Source organism: Chiroxiphia lanceolata, chromosome W (assembly GCF_009829145.1).
Source record: "Chiroxiphia lanceolata isolate bChiLan1 chromosome W, bChiLan1.pri, whole genome shotgun sequence".
Lineage (NCBI taxonomy): Eukaryota > Metazoa > Chordata > Aves > Passeriformes > Pipridae > Chiroxiphia > Chiroxiphia lanceolata.
Window position 1 is genome coordinate 156,270 of NC_045670.1, and position 12,128 is coordinate 168,397.

General features: G+C 52.4%; 1 pseudogene; it reads left to right on the plus strand.

The window, feature by feature from the left end:
* Window positions 1-2,371: 2,371 nt before the first annotated feature.
* Window positions 2,372-5,380, plus strand: LOC116779962 (annotated as a pseudogene).
* Window positions 5,381-12,128: the final 6,748 nt, after the last annotated feature.

Here is a 12,128-nt window from a genome sequence, read left to right on the forward strand (position 1 = left end):
TGTTTACATAAAGAATAGGATATACTGGGATATAGGTACTTCCTTGGTTTTTACCTGGTAGCCAGGAAAGACCTAAATCAAACCACTACAGTTGTGCTGTAGCCAGTCACAGGCTGCAGGGGCGTAGTGTGGGCGGGCTACCAGGCAGGTCTGCCTTGACTGACACGTGCTCTGCATGGGCAGTAGGCCGCCTGGTTCTGCCATGTGCCCTCAGCACAGACCTTATGTGCAAGTCTTACCATGTTCCTGCAGGTCTAGTCCCAGCCCTTCCCCACATGCACACACACACTCACAGTGCATTGGTTTTGACTCATATAAATAATTCAGTGAGATTCAGATCCAGGATCTCACACTACTATAGCACATTTACATTTAAATATATTCCATTTGGAGATGCGAAAAACATATTTCCTTTCGGAAAAGAGCATCAAATGCAGCCAGACTATTTATCAAATATTTGTGTCAAGGCAAGAGAGATTATAAAACAAGTACAGGGAAGTACAGATCTGCATTCTAGATGAAGGATAAGAGAGTAGAAAGCATGCCATTTTCAAAGAGGAAAGAGAATTGAAAGTCAACAAAATAAACAGAGGTCATTCAGAAATAAGAGACCATTCTTCTAAGCAATACTGTAGCAATTCTTCCCCTCAATACCATTAACCCAGCCCTACTAGACCAGTACTACAAACTGGGAAAGGAGGTACATTGCAGTTATAGTTACTTCACACTCAAGATAACAGTCCAAGACTGGGGCATGACTCATAACCTCTCTGCCCCTCCCTGCACTTGGATTATTTCCAAACCATTTTACGTCAAGACCAGGACAATATGAACAAACTCCACATTTATTTGTCTGTGACTAGACCACGACAAATACATGTTCACTCATCACTTTTCAGATTAAGGAATTCATACAGGGCTCGGGGCTGCCAGCCCTGAACTGATGCAGGCTTACCAGCTTGGGAGGACTGCCGCAGATCATCTAATCCATCCTGTGCTGAGCCATGACCAGTACTATTTCAAGCTTAACAACAGGCACTGGTCTAGCCATAAAAGTTTCCAGCAGCGGAGATGTAGCATTTCTTCAGCTACCTCTTTTTGCTAAATGGAATTTCCCCATAAATTCTGACCCCAAGGTCCCCTGTGGTTTCTTGAACTATCAGAAGTAAACTCAGAGAGTACTTTTTTCACTTTCTTTTCACAGCATCTCTCTGCACTTGGAGTCCATTTTATCCATTCCTGGAAGTAGGGTAAACCCTGCTTAAACCACAACCAGTTGTGGCAGGAGGGCCTACCCTGATAAGACCTAAAATCCAATCAGAAAATGCATACAGTGCAAGCCATCACGCAAACCATCATGCAAGTTCAACTGTTGGCGCCAGGGTGCTGTCTTGGTGTTAATATAAATATTCTCATTTTGCCAATCATTAAAACCTGTGGGACAAAAGTGGTTCAATCACACCTCTATAATTCCTTAAATTTAAACCCTTGACATAATCAGAGGCTAAGATTGGATCCAAGATGCACCTAGGCTCCTCTCTGAAGAGTTTAGAAAGCAAGGGAGTCCTTTCTGCACCTCGTGACTCAACAGCAGGCCTTTTTTAATAAATTTTTTCTAAGCCTTCCCCTCCCACCTGCGGCACCAGTTCTACAGCACAAGCTCCAGACCCATAAGCTCCAGACCCATGCACTGCTTCCCTCCTCTACTGCACCCTTGCAGGTTCCCTGCATGGCTCCTTGCTGCAAGTCAGCTCTAACCCATATTTCAGGGTGGGATGCAGGGCAGGAGCACACACAAGCATGGGAGCCTGAGCGAAAATGGGGGGGTAAATGGAAATTTAGGGAAGGTAAGAGACTCAACACCAGCTCTGTTTTGCCCCAGTGGTGGGCAGAGCTGCAGGGAGGACATTTCTCACCCTTGGTTGCCCAAAGAGGCATTCTCCAAGGCAGAAAGGAGATGCACACAAGGCACAGGATTACAGCTGGTCCCAGCCCTCTGGGATTTAATGATCTGGTGTGGGAAGGGCCTGGAAGCATTTTTTGTTAAGCCGGAGTCTACAAAGCAAGGATGGGTGAGTCAGGGAGCCCCCAAAACCAGTTCCCTGCTTGCTGTCCACTCCTTCACCAACACTCAGACCTTCCATGGCCAGATCTCCACATGGCTTTGGGTCCATCACCACAGATGATCCCAATGCCAGCTTGCCAAGGAGCCTCCATTTCTCCCTGCCCTGAGCTGTTCCCCATGTAGTTGGTGGACAGCCACCAAGACACCTTTTTGGGACCAGGGACATGGTTTGGTGGTGCAGGGGTGGAGAGCAGCATCTCACTCCAAGGCCTTAGCACTGAGTACCTTCTCTCCCCCCACAGAACCATGGAGGTGTTGATGTCCAGGCAGCAGATAGTGGAAAAGGTGCAGAAGGTCAACCTTTAAGGACTGACTGTGGGAGCAGTCATAGACACGGTGGCAGGCAGAGGCGGGGACCACACACTGGGAGACGCTGAAGCAGGTGGTGCAGGAAGGAGAGGAGGAGGCATTGGGAGGGCCCTCCCAGCCAGGGGAGAGCAGTGTCAGCAAGGTGGTCTGGGAGTGGCTGTGGGACAGCCGAGGTTTGGAGTTGGAGGAGTTTGGCTGAGCCAACAGATTCATGCTGACTGCCTTTCTCTGACCCAAATGGGACCTGCATGATGATAAGGTCCTAGACATCAGCCTGGAGCAGTTGGAGCAGGCGAGCTGCCGGAGCATGGGGATGGGACAGGAGGGATGGGGACAGGGTTGGAGATGTGCAGGGGAAAGCACAGGGAATGTACAACTGTCTCCAGTGTCCACCAGGCAGACAGGCACAGTAAAGCTCCACAGAGGCAGCTCAGTGGGGCAGGGGACCAGGGGGCCAGGTTGGGAAGTTGGAGATGGCACACAGGGAAGAGGGCATGACTGGTCAGATGTACCCTGGAGGGATCTCAGGGTGTCTTGGAGAGGTCACTGTTGAGCACAGAGAGCTCCATCTTTGGGGGAGAGAGAAGGACAATTCGATTTACGTGTTTGTCAGCCTACAGCCAATCAGTCTACAACTCAACCTGTCCATCGATACCTGCAACCCTTATAGCCCAGCCCATCTAGAACCCAACAGCTTATCCACTCATGCCCACAATACTACAGCCCCCCTATCCACACCCACGACCCTACCCAACCATCTACCCATCCCTACAAGTCTACACCCCAGCTTACCTTACAGTTTATCCATCCACAACAGCCAACCCAGAGATCAACACTTCCACCCACCCACACTACAACTTCACAGTGCAGCCATTCACACCTACCATGTTGCACCCCAGAGAACCTACAACCCCACGGTCCCACCAACCCTACAGACAGACCTATCCATCCTCGTCTAACTGGCCTGCAAGTCAGTCATGCCCTGTACAACCCCACCACTCACCTATTCCCTATGCCAGCCCCACACAAACATACCCTCCCATCCCCTCTGACCCCCAGTGTCCATCCCCACCTGCAAAGCACTGCCCTGATTCATGCCTTGAGAAACCAGGCCCCTGCCCACATTGCCTCTCTGAGCATATGCCCATCAATTGCCAGGTCCTCAATGATGAGATGTGTGAGACCTGTGAGATATGGACAGCTGAGTCTCTTCCCCTGCTGCATCTGCAGTCTGGTATACCATGATGGCTGCCTGCACCACATGGACTACCTGCAGAACAACAGTGCCATGGAAGGGATGGAGATGGCACACATCAAGACGGGCTGGAGCTGCTACTACTGCGTGAGTGCCTGGGGTGGGGGACACTGGGCTTCTGCTGGGTGCTCCCCAGGGAGCTGTGCCCCTTGTGGACACAAGAAGAGTCTCACATCACAGCCCTTGGTCTGGGGGTGATGAAGGACCTGCTGTCCCCTGGTTCCTGCTACCCACCTTGGTCTGAATGGGGAGTCAACAGAAGACAGGGGACAGCGGTCTTTCACCACCTCTGCCAGGCCCTGAGCACCTTGGTAGGGAACATGGCATCAGGGGCCCTGCTGCTGGGCACATGAGGAGCTGTGGCAGAGTTGGAATGGTGCCCAAAGCCCAGGGATGTGAAGCCACCCCACTGCAGCACCCCTGAGTGACACAGCACACTGCCCCTCTCTGAGTGCCCACACCCACATGCCTTCAAGGGATTCCAGTGCCATGGAACGGCTGGATGTTCACACATTAGAGGACTGGGCAATCACCAATCATATGAAGTTTAACAAGGGAGAGTTCCAGATTCTGTACCTGGGATGGGGCAACCCTGGATGTACAGACAGACTGGGGAATGAGATGCTGGAAAGCAGTGCCACGGAAAGGGACCTGGGAGTCCTGGAGGGTCCTGGTTGACAGCAAGTTGAATATGAGTCAGCAGCGTGCCCTGGCAGCCAGGAGGGCCAACCATGTCCTGGGGTGCATCAAGCAAAGCATCGCCAGCTGGTCAAGGGAGGGGATTGTCCCACTCTATTATGTGCTGGTGGGGCCTCACCTTGAATATTGTGTGCAGTTTTGGTCACTGCAATATAAGAAAGACACTAAGCTAGAGAGCGTCCAAAGGAGGACAACAAAGATCGTGAAGGGCCTTGAGGGGAAGCTGTATGAGGAGCGGCTGAGGTCACTTGGTCTGTTTAGCCTGGAGAAGAGGAGACTGAGGGGAAACCTCATTGCAGTCTACAACTTCCTTATGAGGGGAAGAGGAGGGGTAGACACTGATCTCTCCTCTGTGGTAACCAGTGACAGGACGTGAGGGAATGGCCTGAAGTGGTGTCAGGGGAGGTTTAGGTTGGATATTAGAAAGAGATTCTTCACCCAGAGGGTGGTTGGGCACTGGAACAGGCTCCTCAGGGAAGTGGTCACAGCACCAAGCCTGCCAGAGTTCAAGAAGCATTTGGATGATACTCTTGGGCACATGGGAATGGTCCTGTGCAGGGCTAGGAATTGGACTTGATGATCCTTGTGGGTCCCTTACATATTCTGTGATTCTGTGAAATTGTTCTTATCTCAATCTGTAATCTCTGCCTTTTGTCTCCCTCTGAAGAGCAGGGGGCAGTGGGAGGGGGGAGCAGTTTGTGGTTTGGAGCGCCGTTCCTAAACCATGACACCATGGCACCCAAGGCCAGCTCCCACAGCTGACAATCATGACCATGGCACCTGGGGCCAGCTGCCTTGGCCAGCACCTACAGTTGGCACCCATGGCCATGGAACCTGGAGAGGACACAGGAGTGGGGGGTTCCCCACATCCCAACCCCTTGCCATGGGGTGAGATCCTTCCCCTCTCTGCCCCCCAGAATGCCCTGCTCTGGCTGCTGATGACCAAGGAGTGGGAGCAGGTGCGGGTGGCCTTCCTGGCTCTTGACCAGTGATGGCTTCACAAGGGACAGCAAGTGCCACCAGGCCCGGCATGCCTGGTTCTGCAACACTAAAAGGAGATGCTATCCTGTAACATCAGGTATGGGAGTGCTCACCCTGAGGGGGAATCAGGGGCATGACATCCCTGCTGGGGCTCCCACCACAGCTCCAGCACCCACTGAAGGGGCTCAGCATGAAAATGGGTGCCCCGTCTTTGCCACCAATTCCCCCTCCATGGCCTCGCAGCCTGCCCTTGCCCAGCATACCCTTTTCCCCCCATCACCACCATTTAAGGTGCAAGGAGGGGGGACAAAGGGCATCCTCCTCATTCCTGCAGCATCAGTCCTGTAGGGTCCGTATTGGAGAGCAGTCCTGCTAGCAGTGGCTGCAGCAAGAGCCAGGAGAAGACCACAGTCACAGAGCAGGAGGAGGCCAGGTGAGGCCAGGTGGTTTGGGGGGTGCAGGGGCCACCCCTTTATTTTGGAGAATATGCCAAGGGAGCAGCAGCATCAGGGGACAGCCAGCTGGTGAACCTGTGTCTGCCCTGCAAGCCTGTCAGCTGGGCTGGCTTTCTGTGGGAGAACATTGCCTACATCCTGGTTGCCTGCCCCAACAGCACTCCCCTCCACCTTCAGCCCCCCCTGCCCAGCCTTCGCCCACACCACAATGCCATCTTGGGCAGAGAGGTCTCTCCCACTGCCGTGGCAGCCGGTCCTGCTCCTCCATGGGCAAAGACAGATGCCATTGGTTGGAGAGGAAGTGCCCGCACTCCTCCTGCCTCCACTTTGTATTGGCTGTGAAGAGGATGGATGCCAGGCTCTGATTGGATGAGGGGGTGCAGCTCCAGGGTCTCTGATTGGTGGGAAGAAGTGGAGAAGGGCAAGGAGTGGCCCCATTGCTCTCACACACCACAGGCTGTGCTGTGGGGAGGTCTAAGGTGGCCAGGGGTGCCATGGGGCATGAGGGGCAGGGAACCCTCTGCCCCTATGATCCCCAACCCCACAGCACCCTCACTCACCAGCACCTGGAGCCGCCAGGAGCCTGTCTCCAGGAACTCCCAGACAGAGCAGGGTCTGTCCCTGATGAGAAGTGGGGCTTGCTCTAGTCCTGATTCAGGTCTGGGTAGTTATGGGGTGAGCACGGAGCTCGAGGCACAAGGCAGCAGCACCTCTTGCAGTGCAGTGGGGCAACATGGCTGAACCTCTGCATGCTACCAGCAGCAGCAGTCAGGAACCTGCAGCAATCACTGGCTCAGCTCATTGGCAGTGTGAATCTTTAGGGGGAGAATTATATGGTTGACTCCTGCTTGGCCTCTTCCACATCCCTGCCTAGCTCCAACAGGGGCTGGAGCCCAGTAGATCCATCCTCCTACGTTCAACTCATGGACATGAAAGCATTTCCCAGCACAGCTCAACCTTGCCCTGCTGGGGATCAACCATTTAATGCCAATGGCAACAGTGTGGGAAAGAGCACTGGGAATAGGAAGAGTCAGGAAAGGTGGAAGGACAAGGTCAACTGCATGGGAGTACTCCCCTGCATCCCTGTCAGTCCCAGGTCTGTGTGTCCCGCTCCATCCCCCCTTCAGTTCCATGGGATGCTCTCCGCCCATTCGGCATTCCTGTCACACTGCAGCCCCACTCACTCCTGTTTCCTTCCCAGCAAGGTGAGCAGGCATTCCCACCTCACCTGGGGCATTAGTACTCAGGGCAAGGAGGAGGAGGCAGATCCCAGAGTTCCCTGGAGTGTCAGCTGAGGGGATGAGGCACTCCCTGGGCAGTTTCCTACCTTGGTTGAGTAGCCGTTGTTTCCGGTTGTTCCCACCTTTACCACGCAAGAGCTCCTGGTATGACCAGGGAGTGCCTCATGACCCAACTGGTATGGTCAAGGGATGCTTCACTGTTCAACCAGTTCGGTCAAGGCTTATCAGGAGCTTCTGAGAGCATAGACCAGACCTGAGGATGTGGGAGGGGGGAGAGGGGGGGATGTACCACCACACCCATGCAGTCCATGGGTGTGTTGTCCCAGGTCCATCACCCACCACTGGGTACCATGTATTGGGTGCTCTGCTCCCTAAGGGACAACTCCCCAGGGGGGATTCCCAACCCCAGGACTCCAACCCAGTGTCACCCAGCCTGGGACCAGGGGCAGCATCACGGGGTCCTAGGGGGCAACTCTGGCTCATACATTATTTTATGCAGCAACTCAGAGCATCAATCGCCCTTCACCCAGGTGGCCCTGTCATCCACAAGGAGCTGGGAGCATCTCGTACTGCCTGCCCTGCCCGGCTCAGGGTGTTCCTGATGTCCCATGAGGACCCCAGGTGTCCAGGGGATGGAGGGGAATCAGGGCTCCTCTCTGTAGGGAGGTTGCACCTTCTGCTGGGGTACACAACCATTGCACAGGGTTGTTGAGCCACCCCAAAAACCTCTGCTTGCAGTGAAGATGGGTACTTGGGTTTGCATCCCAGGGTACAGGATAACACTCCCTTCCAAACCTGGGTACCTCTGCATGTCGCCAGGGCTCCTCTGGGCTTGGAAAGGTGCCATCAGGTCTGCTGTACCCCAGACGGGAAGTGACTGTGGTGCATCCCACACCAGAGTCAACTGTCCCTCATGGATGGGGCAAGGAAGTTGGACCACCCAGGAGTGACCCCTACTACAAGTTAGGGTCCCTAGAGGGACCAGGGCCTTCCAGGGAGACCTGTAGGTAGACTAGGGGGGGTGGTGAGGGGGTTGGAGAGAGGTGCAAGGGACCATAAGAAGAGAGGTAGCCACAGGGTGTCATCCCTGCACTGCACCAGAAGCAGGCAGTGCCACTTTTAGACCTGAACACTTGCAGAGTCATCCCTAGACACCTCACCGGGGCTGGAGGCATGGGCCAGTGGAGGATAAGCACATCCCACAAGGCCATTCCAGTGGAGCAGACAGGCTGGTGTCACTGCACTAGCTATGCCTCCATCCTCACCCAGCCCATCCCTGAGCCCAGCCACCAGTCTCACAGCCATCAGAGTACACAGGGAGAAGGGATGCAGGGACTCACTTCAGTTCCTAGACAGCATTTTGTAGGGTGGTTTGCACCTCCCTTCTCCTCCTGTCCCAAACTCAACTCTGACCCTAATCTCTGCCCCATAGCATCCTCCTTCTGGAGGTTAGTTGCCCACAACAGGTGAGTGATGGGTATATTAGGTTTGCATGGCAAGGTTTTGGTGGCAGGGCAAGCTACAAGGGAGGTTTCTTTGAGAAGCTGCTAGAAGCTTCCCCCATGTCTGACAGAGCCAATAACAGATCTGCTGCGAGCCAAGGCTGAACCCATCAGCCTTGGTGGTAGCACCTCTGGGATAACATATTTAAGAAGGGGGGAAAAAACTGCACAGCAGCAGCCATGAGAGAGGAGTGAGAATGTTGCTGTTGAGACAGACATGACACACAAGGAATTGTGCATACAAACTGTCGTGGTTTGAGACCTCCAAAAATCCAATTTCCAAGCCTCCCACAATTTGCCTCAAATGTGAAAGTTCTCAGACAGGCACAACTCAATGTGGGGAAATTATATCAAAATTTATTACTAACACAATAAATACTATAATACATTTATATACAACAATCTTAACTCTCTCTCCTATGGTAAAGCAATATATTTACATAGATCAAATCCCTCCTTTCCCTCCAATTGATGCCTGTGCAGCTTATGCTAAGGAAAAAACCTTCAGGAGTAGTTAATTGAGGGTGAGATAAGGAAAGGGTTTAATTTGTGCCAAGGCATAGATGTTACAAGACGCGCGCATGCTGTACCTGAGATGTTACATTTTATAATACTATCTGTCCAATCCCAAGTGTGTCCACCCCGTAGCCTTTGCTCTGGTCCGCCCCGGGCCCACCTCCTGGGAATTGAGTCTGGGGTGCATTTCGGGACCCTCTCTTCATCACCATCACCATCTTCAGAGCACAAAGGGTACACGGTTACCCACTTCTTGACTCTGTTCTGTTGTTCAGGCCAAGATATGAGTGTTCTCTAAACAGCATAGGTCTTGCCTTGACAAAAGACTAAACATTTCTACTGAATTCAGGGGTAAGATTTGATATGGGGAGCATAGAATGGGGTGAGAGGGTTAAGGAATGTGTAAACTACTTGTGCTACAGGGTGAGGGAAGAAGGGCTGCTGCTTCTACTTCTTATAAAACTTATAAAGCTTACAAAATTAGAAAAATAAAAAACTAAAAGGAAAGAAGAAGAAACCTTTCAGGGCAGCGCAGTCTTCTTTATCTTCAAGGCAGTAGTTTTGATTTGTCGTAGTTGGAAAATATATATCTCTCTCTCTCTCTCTTCATTACAATGCAGGGGTTTTGGTTCACCCCTCTTAGCCCTTCGGCTCCAACCGAAGGTCTCATCTATGGGCTTCAAGGGAAACAGCTCGTTATCACCATAGCTGACATTCACGAGATACAGGGGTTAAAGCTCAAAGTCTTTAATCCTCTGCTCCGTAAAATGTTTCCAACCCCTGTGGACAGACTCTCGGGAGACTCCTCTGGGGATTTCCACTCCTCCTCCCCAGGGTCAGAACATTTAGGGGCTCTCAGTTCAGTTTTTACCCCAAGCATTCTAACAGAACTCCTTTGCTCTGTCTCTGCTGCTGCATTTTGGAACTTCCTTCAAATGGAAGTCCATCCCTCTTTCCAAAAGAGGGTCTCTAAAGGGATTTTGGGGAGATTTAATTCAGTCTTACCCCAAAACGGTCTCTACTGAGTTTTCTCTGCTCTGTTGCCAGCTTTCTCTCCTGCAGGACATCTCTACGTCTCTAAGCCTGGCTCCGTGCCATCTCACTGCTGCTGGCTATCTTCTTGGCTTTCAGCCACAGCTCTCTATTCAGTGCTGTCTCCACCATTCTTCTGCTGCCCACTCATAGTGGAGGAAACTCCCCCCAGTCTTTGGCCACAGTACCTGGTCCAGTTTTAATACTGTTCCAGGTTTCTGCAGCCCCAGCCGGGGGCTGGGGGGCCTTGGCCCCCAGCAGGGCTCACTGGCCTCTCTCTCAAACACATGGTGTCTCAAGCCATGGCTACCTCTCTTCCAACTACGTAATCTGATCTCCTTTTCCGGTCTGTTGTAATATGTTAATTTCACAGGGGCGAACTTGATTGGCTCTACACCAAGAACACCACCCCCTGGAGTTAACCACTTTCCCACTCTTTAACCCATGACACAAGCCCAAAGCCCAAAGACCCCCTTTATTGTTTTTACCAACCTTTTTATATCTTTCTTAAGAATGTGTGTCCATACATAATTGGTTCACTCAAAGACAAACAGTTCATGATTGGATGACCTTTTCTTTGCTACATCTTTGATACTTCTATTTGTGGTCTGGCAGTTCCTTGTTCTTGTTTACTCAGCTCTTCTAGGGACTTTCCGGACTCTTCAAGGATACATGGGTATCTGCTCAAGGTCAATGTTAAGCTTACATTCCAATCCCTTGGACCAGCCAAGGTTTCCCACATGAGAATGTGTGAGAGAAACAATTCTGCAGATACCAAGGTCAGTGAAGAATGAAGGGGAAGAGGCACTCCAGCTACCAGAGCAGAGATTCTCCTGCAGCCCATGGTGATGACCATGGTGAGGCAGTCTGTGCACCTGCAGCCCATGGTGGTTAACAGTGGAACAGTCTGTTCCTGAAGGACTGCACTCCATGGGAAGGACTCACTCTGGAGCAGTTCATGTAGAACTGCAGCCCGTGAGAAGGATCCATGATGGAGAGGTTCAGGGAGGACTATCTCCCATGGGAGGAACCCCACACTGGAGCAGGGGAAGAGTGTGAGGAGTCCTCCCCTGAGGAGGAAGAAGCAGCAGAAATAATGTGTGATGAACTGACCACAACGCCCATTCTCTGTCCCCCTGCACCACTGGGGGAGGCAGTAGAAAATCAGGAGTTGTGCCCCTAAGCAGCCATTATTAAGCATGGAGGTTGGTGTGACAGGGGCCATTGTCTGCCAAATAAGGTGGTAGTGTGGTGAAAGACAGGTCCTGCTTTCCCATTTTGGCTGCACAGATCCAAGTCCTGTGGCTAGCATCAAAGCAGATGCTGAGGGTCCATCCAGGTAGCACAGGCAAGCAACTGTACAGTGCCACACATGTGCTGCACACACTGGCATCCCTTCTTTCACCATGCTTGCATACTCCAACATGCCTTCTCCATCTGGGATGCACTCCTGGACCTGAAAGCCAGCATATGCGGTCCCCTCTGCCACCCCAAACCCCCCATGTCAAGGCACATGATGGGGACAATGGTAAACAGGCATCAGTCCAGGGCTAATCTGTGAACCCCATGGGGCCAAGGCATACCATGGCTGACCAGGGAAGGAAGAAGACAGTCAGGGTATCTGGAAAGCAAGGATTTGGATTGAAACCACCCCAGAAAGCCAGCACCATGCTTGGCATGGACAGAGGCACCCAACCCACAGGCAGACAGGGACACGGAGACTCATCTGGGTCATCTGCCAACCTATGCAGCATTGACAGGGCTGCTCGCTCCCTGGGCAGCTGGGTTAGGGGCTCTGGCAGTGACAAAGCAGGTAATAAAGGAGATAACTCATGTTCAGCACAGGGCACCCCATGACCGAGCAAAACGATTTGGGGGCTGGACCAACTGACCTGCAAGGAGCCTCACACGACTATCTCTGTCTTGCTCAGCTGAGCAATGACTAAGGGAAGGACAGGAGAGCAGTCTGCACCATACCAGGCAGAGGAGGAATTATTTAGACTGGAGCATAGG